The following is a 21707-nucleotide window of genomic DNA, read 5'->3' on the forward strand; positions in this document are numbered from 1 at the left end:
AAGGCACAAGCGCATGAAAACATGAACAGAGGCAAGATTCCAGGGAATTTTGCTCAGCTGGACTGTACTATAAGACATGAAACAGAAGACATTTTTCTGCTTCTTTCTGAAGCCTGTTTAGGGATCTGGATGCAAATATTCATGATGTTTTAAACTCATGGCTAATATGACACGAGGTCTAACCTGTTCTTTACTTTCAAGACCTTGGACCTTACATCTGGAAGGAAAGTTACTCTAATCTAGAGCAGCAGATTTCTTATCTTAAGACCTCTTTATGTTTACGTAGGTTATATCTATTGATATTTACAAACTACAGCACAATGGCACTCATCTCACGTGCTAGTAAAGTAATGCTCAAAATTCTCCAAGCCAGGCTTCAGCAATACGTGAACCGTGAACTCCCTGATGTTCAAGCTGGTTTTAGAAAAGGCAGAGGAACCAGAGATCAAATTGCCAACATCTGCTGGATCATGGAAAAGCAAGAGAGTTCCAGAAACACATCTATTTTTGCTTTATTGACTATGCCAAAGCCTTTGACTGTGTGGATCACAATAAACTGTGGAAAATTCTGAGAGAGATGGGAATACAGACCACCTGACCTGCCTCTTGAGAAATCTGTATGCAGGTCAGGAAGCAACAGTTAGAACTGGACATGGAACAACAGACTGGTTCCAAATAGGAAAAGGAGTACATCAAGGCTGTATATTGTCACCCTGCTTATTTAACTTCTATGCAGAGTACATCATGAGAAACACTGGGCTAGAAGAAGCACAAGCTGGAATCAAGATTGCTGGGAGAGATATCAATCACCTCAGATATGCAGATGACACCACCCTTATGGCAGAAAGTGAAGAGAAACTAAAAAGCCTCTTGATGAAAGTGAAAGAGAAGAGTGAAAAAGTTGGCTTAAAGCTCAACATTCAGGAAACGAAGATCATGGCATCCGGTCCCATCACTTCATGGGAAATAGATGGGGAAATAGTGAAAACAGTGTCAGACTTTATTTTTGGGGGCTCCAAAATCACTGTAGATGGTGACTGCAGCCATGAAATTAAAAGACGCTTGACTCCTTGGAAGAAAAGTTATGACCAATCTAGATAGCATATTCAAAAGCAGAGACATTACTTTGCCAACAAAGTTCCGTCTAGTCAAGGCTATGGTTTTCCAGTGGTCATGTATGGATGTGAGAGTTGGACTGTGAAGAAGGCTGAGCACTGAAGAATTGATGCTTTTGAAGTGTGGTGTTAGAGAAGACTCTTGAGAGTCCTTTGGACTGCAAGGAGATCCAACCAGTCCATTCTGAAGGAGATCAGCCCTGGGATTTCTTTTGGAAGGAATGATGCTAAAGCTGAAACTCCAGTACTTTGGCCACCTCATGTGAAGAGTTGACTCATTGGAAAAGACTCTGATGCTGGGAGGGATTGGGGGCAGGAGGAGAAGGGGCTGACAGAGGATGAGATGGCTGGATGGCATCACGGACTCTGTGGACGTGAGTCTGAGTGAACTCCTGGAGTTGGTGATGGACAGGAAGGCCTGGGATGCTGCGATTCATGGGGCCACAAAGAGTTGGACACAACTGAGCAACTGAAATGAACTGAAAGAAATTATTTATACTCTAGAAAAATCTTGAATGTTTACTAATTCATTTAAATGTACAATAATAAACCATTACATGTGAACATAAATAGCGTATTTTATTAAAATTTTTTTTCCAAAACAAAATTAATGAGACCAGTAGCATTGTTTTATATTTTCATAAGTCTCTTTAATGTTGGGCAAATTCAAAATTGGCTGGATTCTCTTGTCTGCTTCTGAATACATCCTGGTGTGACATATTGTTTTGTTAAAATATATGAAGAAATTATGGCTTCACACAGATATGTATGTAATTGGAAATGGGAGGAATATTTTGTTAGCCTTTCTGGTGACTGTGGATATCCTTGGAATTATATCAAAATTCAACAAACAGTATTTTCTTAAAAGTTAATTGCAGTTTGAAATAGAAAACTTTCCACCCTCTGTTATATTAAAATCCATTGTTCTATCCTACGCTTTGAATGGAACTTCTACATCATGCATTGATCATTTGGAAATATTGGTTCACTGAGTTACTCAGATCTTGTAAATGTCCATACATTTCATTACACAAGTTTGGAAAGTCTTATTCATTAATATAGGACTTCCCTGGTGGCTCAGTCAGTAAATCGGAGGGCAATGCAACAGTTCGAGCCCTGGGTCAGAAAGATCCACTGGAGACTGAAACAGCAACCCACTCCAGTATACCTGCCTGGGAAATCCTCTGGACAGAGCCTAATGGGCTATAGTCCATGGGGTCACAGGAGTTGGACCCAACTTAGCGACCTAACCACCACCACCAGCATTCATTAATACCATTGCTAATCTCATCAGAAAAAGTTTAAAACATTTGGAAGTTCACAATGCAAGAACCCCTGTGATTCAGACCTCACTGGAGAATGTATGGCTGCAGCCCACCTGTACTCCCTAATCCCTTTTCTTCTTTAGTCTTCTGAGAAAAATGATACTCCATAACAGTAAGTGTTATTGTTACTGTCATTCCCAGTCATTTAGCTGGTAAAGAATCTGCCTGCCAAAGCAGGAGACGCAAGGGACATGGGTTTAATCCCTGGGTCAGGAAGATTCTGTGGAGAAGGAAATGGCAGCCCACTCCAGTATTCTCGCCTGGAAAATTCCATGGACAGAGGAGCCTGGCTGGTTACAGTCCATGAGGTTGCAAAGAGTTGGACACGACTGAGCATACATGCCTAATCCCTAATAACACATCCGATGGAGAAGGCAATGGCACCCCACTCCAGTACTCCTGCCTGGAAAATCCCATGGACAGAGGAGCCTGGTAGGTGGCAGTCCATGGGTTGCGAAGGTTGGACACGACTGAGCAACTTCACTTTCACTTTTCACTTTCATGCATTGGAGGAGGAAATGGCAACCCACTCCAGTGTTCTTGCCTGGAGAATCCCAGGGACAGGGGGAGCCTGGTGGGCTGCAGTCCATAACACCTATTGAGAACTTGCTCCATTCTGGGCATTATGCTTAGTGCTGCATGTATTAGTTGACCAAAAGGTTCATTCAGATTTTTCTGTAACATCTTATGGAAAATCTTGAAAATTTTTTTGGTCAACCCAATGTATTATTTCTTTTCACCCCCTCCCCACCCCCTAACCACCATGAGGGGGGTACAATTTGAGCTCATCTTAAAGATAAAGGAACTGAGTTACACATCAAATTTGCACAACTGATACATCACTTTGCCAACAAAGGTCTGTCTAGTCAAAGCTTTGGTTTTTCCAGTAGTGATGTATGGATATGAGAGTTGGACCAAAAAGAAGGCTGAGCTACGAAGAACTGATGCTTTGAACTGATGCGAAGAACTGTGGTACTGGAGAAGGCTCTTGAGAGTCCCTCAAACAGCAAGGAGATCAAACTGGTCAATCCTAAAGGAAATCAACTCTGAATATTCATTGGGAGGACTGATGTTGAAGCAGAAACTTCAATACTTTGGCCACCTGATGCAAAGAGCTGACTCATTTGAAAAGACCGTGATGATGGGAAAGACTGAAGGCAGGAAGAGAAGGGGATGACAGAGGATGAGATGGTTGGATGGCATCACCCATCATCCAAGATGACTCGATGGACATGAGTTTGAGCAAATTCTGGGAGATAATGAAGGACAGGGAAGCCTGGAGTGCCGCAGTCCATGGGGTCGCAAACAGACACGACTGAGTGACTGAACAAACGTCAAGTTGTGTGTTTATCTGACCCCAGAGGCTGTACTGGCACCACTTAAAAGTGAATTTTCAGGTAGCTGAGTGAATTTGCTCCCCTTTTATGGTGGTATTTTGGATCCCAATCTTCTTGGTTAGCTTATCTTGCTTCCAATACCATCCCCAAACTGGAAGGTTTTGGTCAGTGCCCGGGTTCCTCGTCAAGGATAGCTTTCTATGCATTCCTCAAATCCAGTCTGACTCCAGAGTCTTCAGAACTCCTCTTCTCTGCTCACTGGCTCTCCTGACTTTAACTCCTCTTGCGAGTCTCGCTCCATGCCGCTGCCATCAGAGCCTTTCTAAACACACAAGTCCTCCCCTAGCTTAAACGCCCTCAGGACTGCCCCCATTTCCCACTGGATAAAGACTAAATTCTCCAGAATGTTCAAAGTACTTCACCATCTGCCTCCAGCTGACCTCTCCAAGCTCGTTGCTTTTTCTCCTGGCCTTGTTTCCTATGCTTCAGAGGCCTGGATGGATCCCACGGCCTCCACAACAAGGACTGTGGCTTTTTTTCTCTTTGTGTCCCTGGTGCCTGATACTGTTTTTGGCACACAGGTGCTCTAAAGAGCATGTTGTTGAAGAAATGAATGATGTATAGGTGCCCCTTCAATAACCCTTCCCTTATGCATCCTTGAACCCTGCTCATTGAAAGTTTCCTGAATGCCAGCCTTCAAGAATGTTGGGTTCACTTTATCTGAGCACCCTATTTCCAGATATTAATACCTAGGATCCCCTAGACATTTTTATTCCTGCAAGCTTTCCTAGGAAATGGGTCACCACCCTCTCTCTCATCAAGATCAGCTTTGCATGGGTTCTTCCCCGGGCTTCAGATTTCCCTGTCCCAGGAAAATTTTCAGTCCTCTTATACTCGGACTGTAGAAGGTCAGATCTGTAGAATGATATAGCTTTCAAATTCTCTGCCATTGGCTTCTCCATAGAGCTCCCTGCCAGAGATTCCCAAGCTTCCCCCTCTTCAGAGACGCTTCTTTCTGAGCTACCATCATTCTGAAGGTAGTTTTAACACAGTTCACATCCCCAGCTTAACTTTCTACTCCAATCCCCCTGGCTCTAGCTAGGCTAGGAGTGCTCCCAGGTCCACTTAGAAATTTTGTCTTGGATTGCATGCAAGGAAGAAGCAGAGAGGTGTTGCTGAAAGGAAAGACCAAGCAAAAGTCGTAGAAATGCAGGGAGCGGGCAAATTGCTTAGCATCACATGTGTTTCTTTGCAGAGTTTTGTGCAAGCGCCTCATCTAGAGGCAGCATGGCCAGGGCATTTCTAACCGAGGTTTGCTAGGGCCCTTCAGAATCCCCCTGGAGAGGATGTCTGTCTATCAATCTAGCACCAGTCATGAGCCAAGACTGGTGCTAGCCTAGTGGAGATGGACAAAGATGCAAAATTTGTGCTTAAGCACTATTTTACACAAAGTGAACACATCCTACTAGACATGAGACAGTGAGTCATGCACTGGGCATGATTCTGGGAAGAGAAAGACCACTGTGAGCTTTGGTGTCCCCGATAGGGAATCAGAGAAAGGGAGTGGCATGAAGGGACTTGCAGGTAGAGAGGGGGACAGTCTGATCTGAGCCTTGAGCATGCACCAGTGATAGAAGGTCAGCTTACACAATGATCACAGCTGTCAAATTCTCTTTAGATAGATGGTCTTATCCAGTCTCACTGGCTGAGATACAGCCTTAGAATCCTTCTCAACACAGCCCTTGAGGATGTTACTAGCAGGCACTGTGAATTCCAGCCTGAGATTAAATTTATTTACAATCCTTGAACCCATAGCAACAAGAATAGGGGGGGGAAGGAGAGAGAGAGTTTGTGAGTTATCCCAAGAGGGGAATAAAGGTGAGTGAGAAAGTGCATTTGGGAGGTAACAGAGTACATAAAACAGATCACTGCTTCTTTTATACCCCAAGTACTCAGTACATTTGCCAAACAAAACATTTTAACTGTTTGCTCTAGGTAGTCGCTTGCTGTCTCACTTAAACATAAGTCCTTAGAGGGTGAAAGTGTTAGCCACTCAGTCATGTCTGACTCTATGTGACCCCATGGACTATAGCCTGCCAGACTCCACTGTCTGTGGAATTCTCCAAGAGAGAACACTGGAGTGGGTGAGGGTGAGGAGTGTCTTATTTTTCCTTCTCTCCATGGTATTTCTTTCAACATCAGTATCAACAGACAAATATCGATAAGCATGTATTGAATGAATAAGTGAAGGAATAAATGAATGAATCGTTGATAGTCTTGAAAAAAAAAAAGTAGCAATGCCACAGAGAAATAGAAGACAGTGGGGCCAGTGTAACAAAGAAGTGTTTTAAAAGAAACACTATTTTCATCTCAATCTAAAGAACTTTATTAGAGAGACCAAGAGTTTCTAAAGATGACCTCTGCTTCATTGGGGGGGGTGATGGTCAGGATACAGACAGTTATCGTTGATATCATGTTCTCCTCATGCAGGCCTCACTGCAGCCAGGTGACATGGGAGTCATCCTCATTCGACAGGTGAGAGAGCCAAGTCTCAAAGAGCTCATGTAATTCACCTAAGCAACAAAGCTGGGAGGGGTAGAGACAGACTTTAACACCCAGATTCTCATGATTTCTGGAATCTTGATGCACTTACTGACTGTCAAAATAGCAAAACCCCATTCTCTGGAGATACATATTTGACCAGCTCCAAGCTCTTTATCCCATCACATCTCACCTGGATGTGTGTACACTCTCAAACCATAATCAGCTTCCTCCCTCAGGCTTCCTCTGTGGAGATCAGCCCATTCCCAGGAAGAGAGGTGACTCCAAGCTGTTTCTAGGCTCAGATGCTGGTGTTTTCTATGAAGAAATGAGGGGTGCAGAGGGGGTTGGTCTCCTCCCAGGCAGGCCTAGACCCCCTGCTGTCTGGCGTCACCTGCTCTCATGATACATCCTCAGCACCTTCTCCAGATATCTTTCCAGGTGGGCAAGGACTAACTTTGCCCTAGTAAATGGTTAGCTCTTGCCCAACTCTTGGAAGGTAACCTCTTACCCCTTGGAATATCTGCCTGATAGGAATGTCCTTTACCGGGAGGCCTTGGGCTATTCAGCATCAGTGTGATCTCTGGGGTCCATCATACCGCTTCTCCATGCATCCATGTACAAACTAGTATGATGCCCGGTACAAACTAGACCCAAGGGCTCAGGCCATCTCCCTGGAACCCCTGGCTGCCACACAAGGTTTCTGGGGCAAATGGGCGCTGTCTGACGCCTCCCCTGGGGGAGGACATCTGGAAGCTCACACCTTGAACTCTCCTGGCCCTGCCTGTGTACTGCTCCCTGGTGCTGAGTGTAACCTGTGTCCCTTTTCTGTAATAAACTGTGACTGTGAGTTTAACAGTCTTGCTGCCTTCTGCGAGCTTTTCCGATGAATCATTGGACTTGAGTATGGTCATGGGGATCCTTGTGATGCAGTCCTCTTGGTTCCCATTGCTCCTGCCTGCTCCCTCTCATCACCCCCTGCTTCAGACCTGGGCCTGGCTCTCTACATGTTTTCTTCTACCTACCCCTTTGGACCTCTTTTGTTTCCAAGTTTGCATTGTCCAAGCATGGCATATGCAACATCCCAACCATGCCCATGGCTCAGTCTTGCTTCTAGAGAATGCCAACCCAGGCTGGAGCACTCACTCAACTCTCCCCTCCACAAGGAAAGGAGGTCAGAGATACCTCACCAAAGCTGAAGGGCTGCTTGGAGGCTCCCTGAAGACAGTGGAGAGGAAAGGACAAGAGATGGACCAGATGACCTTTAAGCTCCTCTCAAACCCTAATGTGCTGATTGCTAGTTATGCCCATTTGGTTCATATGCCTTCAATTTGAAGCAATAACAAGATTTTCAAGTGGAAGTGTCCTCTTGAATGTCCACAGACAGAACCGGATAGATGTGTATTAGAGAGGGAATAATCTCAGATCTGGGCACTGCTTCGAAGGGGAGAGGCAAGCCGAGAGCTCAGACTTCAGGCAGAAACATAGGAGTCCAGGAAACCAAATAGTCAGGCTTTTCAAAGCTCAGCTTTGGTTTTCCAGGACTTGCTAGGGAAGCCTCCCCTTTCCTCTCTGCCAACTTTTTTTCCCCACCTGGCACCAAAGGGCCTAGCCTCAAAGTCACAATTATGAAAGCTCTGCAAGGATGCTAATTGCTATATCTGACCTCCCTTCAGATAACAAGGGAATCGCTCTCCCTAATTAGCCCTTGCCGCCGGTAGACCAGCAAAGCCAAATGTTTATTATGGGATGAATGCACTTACTGTAAATTTTGACATATGCTGAGGAAAGATGTTGGATAAATAAGACTTCAGAGGCATGGGTTGTTTAAATAATGAATGCTCATTGCTGTGGGTGACAAGGGCGGAGGAGAGCAAGGCAAAAAAAAAAAGGGGGGGCGGGGAGGAATCCTGGAGCAGTGCTCAGAGTCTAGGAACAGACTGTGCTGGTCAGAAGAGTAGAGGGAGGAATTCTGGAAATGAAAGCAGAAGGGCTAAGGGAGGGGAGAGAAAATAGGCTGACATCCTGGCGTCACCCACTGGAGCCTCTATGCTCCTGCTTTCATGCGAGAAACTTTCTCAGTGCCCATCCCCACTCACCTACTCATAGTCCCTTGGAAAGGTTCTTGGGAGACACGGACACATGTTCATAAGACAAAGACAGAGGAAGGGTCAGGAGAAAAGTGTCCCCCTTCCCCCATGGACTCTATGTGGGAAGATCCTTATCTACTGTTGATATCTTGCTTCTTTCCAGCAAAAGGGAGGGTGAGACTATGGGAGCCCAATCCTATTCCTGGGCTTCCTGGGCTGGGTGGAAATATCAGAGGGAATCATTCTGTAACAGAAGGGAAAGGGCTAGGGTACAACTTTTGAAAGGATGACATAGTCCAAGGACACAACATAAACTGATTAGAATCACATGTGTCCAAGATGGCAGACATCTTTTGCCTGAGCCCTTGCTCGGCAGGCTCAAACAAAATCTTGTGTGCACCAGGACCCAGAGACCCCACAGAGACTGAGCCAGACCTGCCTTTGGGTGTTTGAGTGTCTCCTGCAGAGGCACGGGTCAGCAGTGGCTTGCTACAGGGGCAGGGCCTCTGGCTGCAGCAGACCTGGGACACGCAGCCTGTGGTAGGAGCCTTCTTGGAGGAGGTCACCATTAATCCCACCATAGAGCCACCAAGCAGACGACCCACAAACTGTAGAACAATTATACCAAATAAATTTTCATACTATTAAGAAAGTTCTAGGACCCACAACAGATTTCCCAACCTGCAGATCTGGCAAAGGGACTGAGAACGCCGAGGAATTTGACTTTGGAGGCCAGTGGGATTTGATTCCCGAGCTTACACATGACTGTGGGAACAGACTCTTGGAGGGCACAAACAAAACCTGTGTGCACCAGGACCCAGGAGAAAGGAGCAGTGACCCCACAAGGGACTGAGCCAGACTTGCCTGTGTGGGTCTAGGAGTCTCCAGTGGAGGTGTGAGTTGACGGTGGCCTACTGCAGGGTCAGAGGCACTGGATACAAGCGTGTGTGCACAGTCCTTTGGAAGGAGATTGCCGTTATCTTCATTACCCCCACCTTAGTCTGGCTTCAGGTCACACAACAGGGAGGGAACATATCAACAGAAAGCTGGATTAAAGATTTACTGAGGGTTCCCTGGTGGCACGGAAGGAGACCCAGGTTTGATCCCTGGGTTGGGAAGATCCGCTGGAGAAGGAAATGGCAACCCTCTCCTGTACTCTTGCCCAGAAAATTCCATGGATGGAGGAGCTTGGTGAGCTATAGTCCACAGGGTCGCAAAGAGTCAGACATGACTGAGCGACTTTACTTTCACTTGAGCACGGCCCCACCCACCAGAACAAGACCCAGTTTCCCCCAGAGTCAGTCTTTCCCATCAGGAAGTTTCCATAAGCCTCTTATCCTTACCCATCAGACGGTGGACAGAATGAAAACCACAGTCACAGAAAACTAATCAAACTGATCACATGGACCACAGCCTTGTCTAACTCACTGAAACTATAAGCCATGCCATGTAGGGCTACCCAAGACAGACAGGTCATCGTGGAGAGTTCTGACAAACTGTGGTCCCCTGGAGAAGGGAATCGTAAACCACTCCAGTATTCTTGCCTTGAGAACCTCATGAACAGTATGAAAAGGCAAAAAGATAAGATACTGAAAGATGAACTCCTTAGGTCAGTAGGTGACAATATACTATTGGAGAAGAGTGGAGAAATAACTTCAGAAAGAATGACGAGACAGAGCCAAAGTGAAAACAATGCCCAATTTGTGGATGTGACTGGTGATAGAAGTAAAGCCCAATATTGTAAAGAACAATATTGCATAGGAACCTGGAATGTTAGATCCATGAATCAAGGTAAAGTGGAAGTGGTCAAACAGGAGATGACAGAGTGAACGTCAACATTTTAGGGATCAGTTTATTAAAATGGACTGGAATGGGTGAATTTAATTCAGATTACTATTGTATCTACTACTGGGCAAAAAATCCCTTAGAGGAAATGGAGAGCCCTCACAGTCAACAAAAGAGTATGAAATGCAGTACTTGGGTGCAATCTCAAAAAGGACAGAATGATCTCTATTTGTTTCCAAGGCAAACCATTCAATATCACAGTAATCCAAGTCTATGCCTCAACAACTAACACCAAAGAAGCTGGTTGAACAGTTTTATGAAGACCTACAAGACCTTCTAAAACTAACACCTAAAAAAAAAAAAAAAAAAAAAAGATGTCTTTTTCATTATAGGGGACTGGAATGCAAAAGTAGGAGGTCAAGATACACTCAGAGTAACAGTCAGGTTTGGCCTTGAATACAAAATGAAGCAGGGAAAATGCTAACAGAGTTGTCAGGAGAACACACTGGTCATGGCAAACACCCTCTTCCAACAACACAAGAGCCAACTCTACACATGGACATCACCAGATGGTCAATAACAAAATCAGATTGATTATATTCTCTGCAGCTGAAGATGGAGAAGCCCTCTAGGTCAGCAAAAACAAGACCGGGAGCTGACTGTGGCTCAGATCATGAACTCCTTATTGCCAAATTCAGACTTAAATTGAAGAAAGTAGGGAAAACCACTGGGCCATTCAGGTATGATCTAAATCAAATCCCTTAAGATTATACAGTGGAAGTGACAAATAGGTTCAAGGGATTAGATCTGATAGACAGAGTGCCTAAAGAACCGTGGATAGAGGTTCGTGACATTGTAAAGGAGGTGGTGATTAAAACCATCCACCCAAAAAATTAATGCTAAAAGGCAAAATGGTTGCCTGAGGAGACCTTACAAATAGCTGAGAAAAGAAGAGAAGAGAAAGGCAAAGGGGAAAAGGAAAGATATACCCATCTGAATGCAGAGTTCCAAAGAGTAGCAGGGAGAGATAAGAAAGCCTTCCTCAGCAGTCGATGCAAAGAAATAGAGGAAAACAATAGAATGGGAAAGACTAAAGATCTCTTTAAGAAAATATACCAAGGGAATATTTCATGCAAAGATGGGCACAATAAAGAACAGAAAAAGTATGGATCTAACAAAAGCAGAAGATATTAAGAAGAGATGGCAAAAATACACAGAAGAACTATACAAAAAGAAGATTTTAATATCCCAGATACCACTCACCTAGAGCCAGCCAACCTGGAATGTGAAGTCAAGTGGGGCATCATGACGAACAAAGTTAGAGGAGACAATGAAATTCCAGTTGAGCTATTTCAAATCCTAAAAGATGATGCTGTGAAAGTGCTGCACTCAATATGCCAGCCAATTTGGAAAACTCAGCAGTGGCCACAGGACTGGAAAAGGTCAGTTTTCATTCCAATCCCAAAGAAATGCAATGCCAAAGAAGGTTCAAACTACTACACAATTGCGCTCATCTCACATGCTAGGAAAGTAATGCTCAAAATTCTCCAAGCCAGGCTTCAATAGTATGTGAAACGAGAATTTCCAGATGTTCAACCTGGATTTAGAAAAGGCAGATGAACCAGACATCAAATTGCCAAGATTTGTTGGATCATGGAAAAAGGAAGAGAGTTTCCAACAAATGTCTACTTCTGCTTTGTTCACTACCCAGAGCCTTTGACTGTGTGGATCACAACAAACTATGGAAAATTGTTCAAGAGGTGGGAATACCAGACCACCTGACCTGCCTCCTGAGAAATCTTTATGTAGACCAAGAGAAGCAACAGTTAGAACTGGACATGAAACAACAGACTGGTTCCATATTAGGAAGGGAGTATATCAAGGCTGTATATTATCACCCTGCTTACTTAACTTATATGCAGAGTACATTATGCGAAATGCCAGGCTGGATGAAGCATCAGCTGGAAACATGATTGCCAGGAGAAATATCAATAACCTCAGATACGCAGATGATACCACCCTTATGGCAGAAAGTGAAGAACAACTAAAGAGCCTCTTTATGAAAGTGAAAAAGGAGACTGAAAAAGCTGGCTTAAAACTCAATATTCAAAAAACTAAGATCACGGCATCTGGTCCCATCACTTCATGGAAAATAGATAGGAAAACAATGGAAACAGTGACAGACATTTTTTCCCTTTGGCTCCAAAATCACTGCAGATGGTGACTTCAGCCATGAAATTAAAAGAACTTTGCTCCTTGGGAGAACAGCTATGACAAACCTAGACAGCATATTAAAAAGCAGAGACATTACTTTGCTGACAAAGGTCCATCTAGTCAAAGCTATGATTTTTCCAGTAAACATTATGGTTGTGTGAGTTGGACTATAAAGGAACCTGAGTGCTGAAGAATTGATGCTTTTGAATTGTGGTGTTCGAGAAGACTCTTGAGAGTCCCTTGGACTGCAAGGAGATCCAATCAGGCCATCCTAAAGGAAATCAGTCCTGAATATTCATTGGAAGGACTGATGCTGAAGCTGAAACTCCAATACTTTGGCCACCTGATGCAAAGAACTGACTCATTGGAAAAGATCCTGATGCTGGGAAAGATTGAAGGCAGGAGGAGAAGGGAATGACAGAGGATGAGATGGTTGGATGGCATCACTGACTCAATGGACATGAGTTTGAGTGAGCTCCAGGAGTTGGTGATGGACAAGGAAGCTGGGCATGCTGCAGTCCATGGGGTTGCAAAGGGTCAGACACGACTGAGCAATTGAACTGAACTGAACTGAACTGAAGATGACAGACAAGTCGATCTTGATTAGACCTTGATCCTCAATTATCAACTAAATGACACGCCCAGAGATGCCATGACAGTTCCAAGGCACTGTCAAAAGACAAATTTGGGTGGTGGCCCAAATCCTGGAAATCTCCACCCCTTCCCAAAAGTAGTTGGAATAATTCTCCCACTCATTAGCATATGACATTACCCAGCCTATAAAAACTAACCATGCCCTATTTCATGGCCACACTCACCCTCTGCGATTGCCCATACTCTGTCTGTGGAGTCTGCTTCTCTCTGAATCTGAATAAATCCTCTTCTTACCTATCACCTTAATTCTTTCTGCAATGAGACATCAAGAACCTGAACTCCATTAGCTCCTGAAAAAAGGTACCATGCATCTCGGCTGGGTTTAAGTCCTAGGCAGTGCGTTCTCTTGGCAAAACTTTATTAGCCTTTGCCCTGCTTCATTTGGTATTCGAAGGCCAAATTTGCCTGTTACTCCAGGTGTTTCTTGACCTCCTACCTTTGCATTCCAGTCCCCTGTAATGAAAAAGACATCTTTTGGGGGTGTTAGTTCTAAAAGGTCTTGTAGGTCTTCATAGAACCATTCAACTTCAGCTTCTTCAGTGTTACTGGTGGGGCATAGGCTTGGATTACCATGATATTGAATGGTTTGCCTTGGAAACGAACAGAGATCATTCTGTTCTTTTTGAGACTGCATCCAAGTACTGCATTTTGGACTCTTTTGTTGACCATGATGGCTACTCCATTTCTTCTAAGGGATTCCTGCCCAAAGTAGTAGAGATAACGGTCATCTGAGTTAAATTCACCCATTCCAGTCCATTTTAGTTCACTGATTCCCAGAATGTCGACTTTTGCCTTGCTTCATGGACCTAACATTCGAGGTTCCTATGCAATATTGCTCTTTACAGCATCGGACCTTGCTTCTATGACCAGTTACATCCACAGCTGGGTATTGTTTTTGCTTTGGCTCCATCCCTTCATTCTTTCTGGAGTTATTTCTCCACTGATCTCCAGTAGCATATTGGGCACCTACCGACCTGGGGAGTTCCGCTTTCAGTATCTTATCATATTGCCTTTTCATACTGTTCATGTGGTTCTCAAGGCAAGAATACTGAAGTGGTTTGCCATTCTCTTCTTCAATGGACCACATTCTGTCAGACCTCTCCACCATGACCCGCCCGTCTTGTGTGGCCCCACAGGGCATGGCTTAGTTTCACTGAGTTAGACAAGGCTGTGGTCCATGTGATAAAATTGACTAGTTTTCTGTGATTATGGTTTCAGTGTATCTGCCCTCTGATGCCCTCTCACAACACCTACTGTCTTACTTCGGTTTTGCTTACCTTGGACGTGGGGTTCTCTTCATGGCTGCTCCAGCAAAGCGCAGCCGCTGCTCCTTACCTTGGACAAGGGATATCTCCTCACTGCTGTCTCTCCTGACCTTGAATGTGGAGTAGATCCTCTTGGCTAATAATAGTTTGACAAGAGAAAGGCTAATAGAGTTTTGCCAAGAGAACGCACTGGCCATAGCAAACACCCTCTTCCAACAACACAAGAGAACACTCTACACATGAACATCACCAGATGGTCAACACCAAAATCAGATTGATTATATTCTTTGCATCCAAAGATGGAGAAGCTCTATACAGTCAGCAAAAACAAGACCAGGGGCTGACTGTGGCTCAGATCGTGAACTCCTTATTGCCAAATTCAGACTTAAATTGAAGAAAGTAGGGAAAACCACTAGACCGTTTAGGTATGACCTAAATTAAATCCCTTATGATTATATAGTAGAAGTGAGAAATAGATTTAAGGGACTAGATCTGATAGATAGAGTGCCTGATGACAGAGATTTGTGACATTGTACAGGAGACAGAGATCAAGACCATCCCCATGGAAAAGAAATGCAAAAAAGCAAAATGGCTGTCTGGGGAGGCCTTACAAATAGCTGTGAAAAGAAGAGAAGTGAAAAGCAAAGGAGAAAAGGAAAGATATAAGCATCTGAATGCAGAGTTCCAAAGAATAACAAGAAGAGATAAGAAAGCCTTCCTCAGCGATCAATGCAAAGAAATAGAGGAAAACAACAGAATGGCAAAGACTAGAGATCTCTTCAAGAAAATTAGAGATACCAAGGGAACATTTCATGCAAAGATGGGCTCGATGAAGGACAGAAATGGTATGGACCTAACAGAAGCAAAAGATAAAATTAAGAAGAGGTGGCAAGAATACACAGAAGAACTGCACAAAAAAGAGCTTCATGACCCAGATAATCATGATGGTGTGATCACTCACCTAGAGCCAGACATCCTGGAATGTGAAGTCAAGTGGGCCTTAGAAAGCATCACTATGAACAAAGCTAGTGGAGGTGATGGAATTCCAGTTGAGCTATTTCAAATCCTAAAAGATGATGCTGTGAAAATGCTGCAGTCAATATGTCAGAAAATTTAGAAAACTCAGCAGTGGCCATAGGACTGGAAAAGGTCAGTTTTCATTCCAATCCCAAAGAAAGGCAATGCAAAAGAATGCTCAAACTACTGCACAATTGCACTCATCTCACACGCTAGTAAAGTAACACTCAAAATTCTCCAAGCCAGTCTTCAGCAATATTTGAACCATGAACTTCCAGATGTTCAAGCTGGTTTTAGAAAAGGCAGAGGAACCAGAGATCAAATTGCCAACATCCCCTGGATCATGGAAAAAGCAAGAGAGTTCCAGAAACACATCTATTTCTGCTTTATTGACTATGCCAAAGCCTTTGACTGTGTGGATCACAATAAACTGTGGAAAATTCTGAAAGAGATGGGAATACCAGACCACCTGACCTGGCTCTGAAGAAACCTATATGCAGGTCAAGAAACAACAGTTAGAACTGGACATGGAACAACAGACTGGTTCCAAATAGGAAAAGGAGTACATCAAGGCTGTATATTGTCACCCTGCTTATTTAACTTATATACAGAGTACATCATGAGAAATGCTGGGCTGGAAGAAGCACAAGCTGGAATCAAGATTGCTGGGAGAAATATCAATAACTTCAGATATGCAGATGACACCACCCTTATGGCAGAAAGTGAAGGAGAACTTAAGAGCCTCTTGATGAAAGTGAAAAAGGAGAGAGAAACAGTTGGCTTAAAGTTCAACATTCAGAAAACGAATATCATGACATCTGGTCCCATCATTTCATGAGAAATAGATGGGGAAACAGTGGAAACAGTGTCAGACTTTATTTTGGGGGGCTCCAAAATCACTGCAGATGGTGACTGCAGCCATGAAATTAAAAGACACTTACTCCTTGGAAGGAAAGTTATAACCAACCTAGACTGCATATTCAAAAGCAGAGACATTACTTTGCCAACAAAGGTCCGTCTAGTCAAGGCTATGGTTTTTCCAGTAGTCATGTATGGATGTGAGAGTTGGACTGTGAAGAAAGCTGAGTGCCGAAGAATTGATGCTTTTGTACTGTGGTGTTGGAGAAGACTCTTGAGAGTCCCTTGGACTGCAAGGAGATCCAACAAGTCCATTCTAAAAGAGATCAGTCCTGGGTGTTCTTTGGAAGGAATGATGCTAAAGCTGAAACTCCAATACTTTGGCCACCTGATGTGAAGAGTTAACTCATTGGAAAAGTCTGATGCTGGGAGGGGTTGGGGCAGGAGGAAAAGGGGACAACAGAGGATGAGATGGCTGGATGGCATCACCGACTCAATGGATGTGAATTTGAGTGAATTCGGGAGTTGATGATGGACAGGGAGGCCTGTTGAGCTGCAATTCATGGGGTTGCAAAGAGTCTGACACAACTGAGCAACTGAACTGAACTGAACTGAACTGAAGTCCTAGCCATGTGGGTTTAAGTTCCAGCCACATGGGTTCAATTCCCAAACAGGGTTTTGGCTGATTTCAAGTCCCAGCACATGGATTTAACCATTGAAGTAATAGTTTCAATTCTACCCAGTCAGGAATCCCAGGCCCATGATATTCTTATGCATTTTAGTAGGAAGCATGCTGATATTATGGGTTCCCTTTAGTTCCTGCAGGCTTAGTCCTGGGAGAGCAGACCACATACTGTGAAAGAAAGATATTCATTTCTCAGTGAGAAAAGATGGGCCCCGCATCCCAAGGGGCTCAGGTCCAGAAGGCTGATCCACTAGCAGATCTCACGTGATTGCTAACTTCATTTCTTTCAGCTCATCATGTTCCAACTGACCCAGTAGAGAAACATCCTCTCATCTCAGTGGATGGGGATTTTTTGGACAAGTATGCCTGGATGAAGAGAAAGCAGAGAGGGAGTCTCAGTAACTGCATAGACAGTCAGGCCCTATAGAGACCATGTCTATTTAAGACATAGGACCTGCTTGCCATGTCTCTACCTCAGCACCTGCAAGGGTGCTAAGTCGCTTCAGTCATGTCTGTCTCTTTGCGACCCTATGGACCACCGCCAGGCTCCACTGTCCATGGGGTTCTCCAGTTAAGAATACTGGAGTGGGTTGCCGTGCCCTTTTCCAGGGGATCTTCCCGACCCAGAGATCAAACCTGCATCTCTCATGTCTCCTGCATTGGCAGGTGTGTTCCTTACCACTGCGTCACCTGGGAAACCCACACCTCAGTCTCTGGGTGCAAATACGGTGACTTGCGACCCTCACCTCTGCTTCTCTTTCTCTTTCACTCCCAAATAAACGACTCTCAGTGTAGGCCTTAAACATGAACTTGAAAGGTCTTCAAGCAGTATTGAAAGGAGTTTTCTTTTCACCCATCAGCAGGCACTGGAGAACCACCAAGGATATGTGAATCAGGATGGACATATGGGATCAGTCTAGAGGCAACTGAGCCAGAAAGGATGACTCTGGTGACACAAATGCCTTTTAAGGAAGCTGTTACAATTGGGCTTCCCTGGTAGCTGAGATGGTAAAGAATCTGCCTGCAATGCAGGGGACTTGGGTTCAATTCCTGGGTTGGGAAGATTCCCTGGAGAAGGGAATGGCAACCCACTCCAGTATTCTTGCCTGGAGAATTCTATGGACAGAGGAACCTGGCGGACCACAGTCCATGGGGTCGTAAACAGTTGGATGTGACTGGTGTGACTAACACTTTCACTTCCACAGGGGTCTAAACTTTGTTCACACGTCAGAATACACTATGGGCTTTCCTGGTGGCCCCGCTGGTAAAGAATCCGCCTGCAGTGCGGGGGATGTAGGTTCAATCCCTGAGTTGGGAAGATCTGCTGGAAAAGGGAAAGGCTATCCACTCCAGTACTCTGGCCAGGAGAATTCTATACAGTCCATGGAGTTGCAAAGAGTCAGACAAAATTGAGTGACTTTCACTTTCACTTTCTTTCTTTCAGAGGCCTAAACTTAGTCTGTTCACAAGTCAGAACAGGCTAGGTTATGTTTACATGGTTTACAATTCCAAATCAAAACAAGCACTGAAAAAAAACAACAACAACAACAAAAAAAAACAAGCTACAAAGAAATGGAATATTTTCTGCCATATCAGTAAACAGAAGATGTCACAGTCATCTGTGACTGAAGCCCTCCAACAAAAGCCAGTGAGCCCTGAGGAAACTCAGGGTGTAAAAACACAGGATTTGGTCCAGATCACTAAGGTGCATATCAAAGGAATGATTGCAGTGAGCCCAGACTCTTACATCTTCCCATACATAGGAAAGTGCTAAATTCCTTAACTTGGGATATCTGGTTTTCTTTAATTCCCAGCAAACTTTTGATGTTTTGACTACCTGCCGTTTGTTGCAAAACTTCCCCTTGCCTCCTCAGAGCAGTTCTCTCACGGTTATTTGAATTGCTGCCTCCCAGGCTTGAAGTCCTAAAATATCCCTCTGAATAGCTCTCAACGTTCAGGTTGTGAATTTTTTTTTAAGTTGACACTGCCAACAACAAAATATCTCTTATCCGTCCCACGTGGGTCAATTGGGGCCTCTATTCCACTTAGTGACTCAGGGATCCAGGCTTCGGAATTTTTGTGTCAGGGAAGAGACAACTGGTAGGCCATTCATCATCTCTTCTACACTTCAGCTTTGAAATGACCCACAAGCTGCTCACACCTCATTGGCCAAATCTAGCCATGCAGCTCAGAAATGGAAGAGGACCCTGTGGGGCTTCTGGGCACAGAAGCCTTTCAAATATTTGCTAATCAGGGAAGGGAGGGGATGCAGAGACAAAGGGGGAGCGGCCAAGGAACAGTAGTGTGGCCTTGGGACAGGGTCCTGATTCCTCTTAAGGAATGCCCATAGCCCATATCTTTGAACTCTTTTATAGAACGAAAATCCCCAACAAATGGAAGATGTTAGTATTCTTTCCAGAGAAGGTCGCAGTTTGCTAACCTGGAGAAGCTCATCAGGAGACCACCTGCAGGCCCTACACACCCTGATCCTTATCAGCAACTCCACCCTTGAATCATTGCTATAAGACTCCTCCCAAAACCCTCCTGGGTTGGGCCACACAGTTTTTGAGAGGCAAGCCTGCTGTGCCCTCCTTTGCCAGGCAAAGCAATAAAGCTATTCTTTTCTATTTCACCCAAAACTCTGTCTCCAAGATTCAATTTGACACCAGCATACAGAGACCAAGGTTTTCACATCAGCTCCACCTCAGTGCAAGAGGTGGGGCATGTGGAGGGATGATTGGGAAGCAGATGGTGATTGCAGCCATGAAATTAAAAGACGCTTACTCCTTGGAAGGAAAGTAATGACCAACCTAGACAGCATATTCAAAAGCAGAGACATTACTTTGCCAACAAAGGTCCATCTAGTCAAGGCTATGGTTTTTCCAGTGGTCATGTATGGATGTGAGAGTTGGACTGTGAAGAAAGCTGAGCACCGAAGAATTGATGCTTTGGAACTGTGGTGTTGGAGAAGACTCTTGAGAGTCCCTTGGACTGCATGGAGATCCAACCAATCCATCCTAAAGGAGATCAGTCCTGGGTGTTCATTGGAAGGACTGATGCTGAAGCTGAAACTCCAATACTCTGGCCACCTCATGCGAAGAGTTGACTCATTGGAAAAGACTCTGATGCTGGGAGGGATTGGGGGCAGGAGGAGAGGGGGATGACGAGGATGACATGGCTGGATGGCATCACCGACTGGATGCACATGAGTTGGGTGAACTCCAGGAGTTGGTGATGGACAGGGAGGCCTGGCGTGCTGTGATTCATGGGGTCACAAAGAGTCGGACACGACTGAGCAACTGAACTGAACTGAATTATTTATGCCCCAGCTTATCTCAGAGGGGATGGCAGAAATCAGCAATCTTGAACAGCTATCAGGGAAGGGAAGGGCTGAAGAGACAAACAAGGAACAGTCAAGGAATAATAGTGTGGCCTTGTGCAGGGTCCTGGTTGCCCTGAATGAATGCTCATAACAATATCTTCCCACACCTGTGCAAACATAGACTCAGAGACAGGGTGTCAGATCTGCAGAGCCCTTCCATTTACAGACGGGGCAACGGAAGCTGAGAGCAGGCTGGTGCCCAGCTCAGGGTGCACATGCGGCCCCTGCAAGGGTGTCCTGCCAGCTTCTTCCCAGCCCAGCCCTGAGCCCCCAGAAATCTCCCCCTGAGTCTCTTCTGTTTTGTTCACTGGTTCCTTCTCCCTTGTAATTTTTATTTCATTATCTCTCTCCCCTTATTCCAAGGAATTTCCAAATGTCATTCTTTCTTCAGTTTTTCACCTCTGCCGAGCCCTCCTTTTCTCTGTCTCCCTCCCTTGGGCAGGCTCTTTCGCTGTGAAGGGCTTTTTCTTCTCCTCCCACGGAGCACACTGACTTTTTCTTCATCCGTAGGACAAAGCCCGGCCTGGTGCACTCCTAACTGGAACTGGCTCTGCAAGTCCCGGTAATTGCTCTGTCCTTATTATTGAGTCTGGGAGGCCAGTCTTGGCTAGATGGTCCCTTCCCTTCCCCTACCCCCCACTTCCTAGAATCAGGCTGCAGATGGGCTGCTAACGAGGTGACCAATTAACAAAAGCTAAATAACCCTAAAAGAGGTTGTTGTTGTTGTGTTTTTCTTCCCCCTGGCCTTATTTCCTGGCCCTTTTGTTTCTCCTTAGGAATCCATCCTCTGTGACAGCACCACAATGGGACTGTTCCCAAGCCTGACCCTGGGAGAAGCTGACCCACTTGATCCACGGTCACAAGACCCCATCACTTGACTCCTTTGCTTCTGGGGGCATGAAAGCAAGGGGGGTGGGCATGGTTTCTGCCTCTCAGCAATAAGAATGAAACCACCCCACACCACTGGCCACTTACTGTGTGTTATATAACCCTCATGAAGCCTTTCAGTCACTCATTTATTCAAAGACATGAATTGAGAACCTCTCATGTGCCAGGTGCTGTATTGGGCAGTCCTGACCTGAGACTTGGGCAAAAAAGACTGGTACCTCCTGACCCCATGCTGTGCAGCATATTCCTGTGAATTTTCTCAGTCTGTTTCTGGTGCCGGACCTGCTGAACTGGCAATGCTGACAGGTGGGGAACCATGAGCCCTTCAAGAGCTCCATCCCTGTTTCTCCCCTCAGGAAGTCCCCAGACTCTTTACCCCACCTCCTCTCCCTCAACTCTCTCTCTCTCTCTCTCTCTCTCTCTCTCTCTCACTCACACACACACACACACACACACACACACACACACACACACACACACACACACACACACACACGGGGTTGACCAGATGCTCTGAGGTGAGTCATCTAGGGAACCTCCTCCAGGAGTGT

This window comes from Ovis aries, chromosome 15 (assembly GCF_016772045.2).
Source record: "Ovis aries strain OAR_USU_Benz2616 breed Rambouillet chromosome 15, ARS-UI_Ramb_v3.0, whole genome shotgun sequence".
NCBI lineage: Eukaryota > Metazoa > Chordata > Mammalia > Artiodactyla > Bovidae > Ovis > Ovis aries.